This window comes from Anabrus simplex, chromosome 3 (genome assembly GCF_040414725.1).
Source record: "Anabrus simplex isolate iqAnaSimp1 chromosome 3, ASM4041472v1, whole genome shotgun sequence".
In the NCBI taxonomy this organism is placed as follows: domain Eukaryota; kingdom Metazoa; phylum Arthropoda; class Insecta; order Orthoptera; family Tettigoniidae; genus Anabrus; species Anabrus simplex.
The window spans coordinates 203819599-203821349 of record NC_090267.1 but is presented as its reverse complement, the minus strand read 5'-3'; the positions used below and the strand labels follow the sequence as shown (position 1 = coordinate 203821349).

At 47.9% G+C, this 1751-nt stretch overlaps 1 non-coding gene across 1 annotated transcript; it reads right to left on the bottom strand.

The window, feature by feature from the left end:
- Positions 1–565: 565 nt before the first annotated feature.
- On the bottom strand, positions 566–638 carry TRNAA-AGC (transfer RNA alanine (anticodon AGC)). The gene has a single exon. It is a non-coding gene; the product is annotated as a tRNA-Ala (tRNA).
- Between the last annotated feature and the right edge of the window lie 1113 nt (positions 639–1751).

Genomic DNA, 1751 nt, shown 5'->3' with positions numbered 1-1751 from the left:
AGGTACAGGTCCAGCATTTGCCTGATGTGAAAATGGGAAACCACGGAAAACCATCTTCAGGGCTTCCGACAATGGGGTTCGAACCCACTATCTCCCGGATGCAAGCACGCAGTTGCGCGCCCCTAACCGCACGGCCAACTCGCCCGGTATATCAAACTATTATACATGATTAGATATCGTTAAAACTAACCAAAGGAACCTAATCAAAATACATTATTAGATATGGTTAAATCTACCTAAAGGCAACGGGTATTAACCTCAGTACCTCCGTCAGGCTAAGCCAGCACTCTACCATCTGAATTATATGCCCTTATAGGCAGTATCGCAGTACTAATTGTACCTCTTACAAACGCCCACACAACAACTGTTAGTTTAAGCATAGTACTGTAGCAAGCAATCTCAACCAGAGGGTCGTGACTGTTTATACCGGACAAGTGCTAATCCGTCCCTGCAAGGTCGAAACAGGAGCGAACGACGAATATAGTTTTACCTTAAGCATGAGGCAGTACGAATTGCTGCGGTGATGGCGCATTTTGAGAAACATATAAAGCGAATAAAAAATTGCTGGAGGCGCCGGGTATCGATCCCGGTACCTCTCGCATGCTAAGCGAGCGCTCTACCATCTGAGCTACGCCCCCATTCACACACTTCCACTCTAAATGTACCTCTGACAAGTGAACGCTCTGCAGCTATCGGCTTTGGAATAGTACTCTTATTGTCTTAAGTAGATTTAACAAGCTGTTGCTTATCAACCTTTGTAAGTTCGAGGTTGGAAGTTAGCTGCTGTAAACAAATACAATATGTACATTGTGTTTATCTCCGCGTCTGTGGTGTAGTGGTTAGCGGGCTTGATTCCCGACTCTGCCACGAAATTTGAAAAGTGGTACGAAGGCTGGAACTCAGCCTCGGGAGGCCAACTGAGTAGACTGGGTTCGATTCTTGTTCTCCATGGTTTCCCTCTTTTCCTAACTTGAGGCCACAACCGCTTCCTTCCCTCTTCCTTGTCTACCCTTTCCAATCTTCCCATCCCCAACAAGGCACCTGTTCAGCATTGCAGGTGAGGCCGTCTGGGCGAGGTACGGTTCCTCCTCCCCAGTTGTATTCCCGGACCAAAGTCTCACACTCCAGGACACCGCCCTTGAGACGGCAGAGGTGGGATCCCATGTTGAGTCCGAGGGAAAAGCCAACCCTGGATAATAAACGTATTAAGAAAGAAATAAACTATTGTATTTATTGTAAATTTGCCGGGCGGCACGCGAATCAATTTGTCGGCTGCGCATTTCTGCTGGCTTCCACTCTGGCAGCGTATTGGCAACTCTATATTATTCTGTATTCGTTGCTTCTACCGTATGGTTTTTGTGACTTACTCTCACCCTGAGCGCTATCTACTGCGGAACGCTATAGCTACAAACGTCCATCTTGGGCGCTATCTGGTCCATAACATTCGAGCGACAAACATCTACCTTCAGCGCTCTCTACTCCAGAATGCTCGAGCGACATACTTCCACTTTCAGCGCTCTCTAGTTCAGAACAGTCGAGTGACAAACTTCTACCTTCAGCGCTCTCTAGTTCAGCACGCTCGAGCGACATACTTCCACCTTCAGCGCTGTTGTTCAGAACGCTCGAGCGACAAACTTCTACCTTCAGTGCTCCCTACTCCCGAACCCTCGAGCGACATACTTCCACTTTCAGCGCTCTCTAGTTCAGAACGCTCGAGCGACAAACTTCCATCTTCAGTGCTCTCTAGTCCA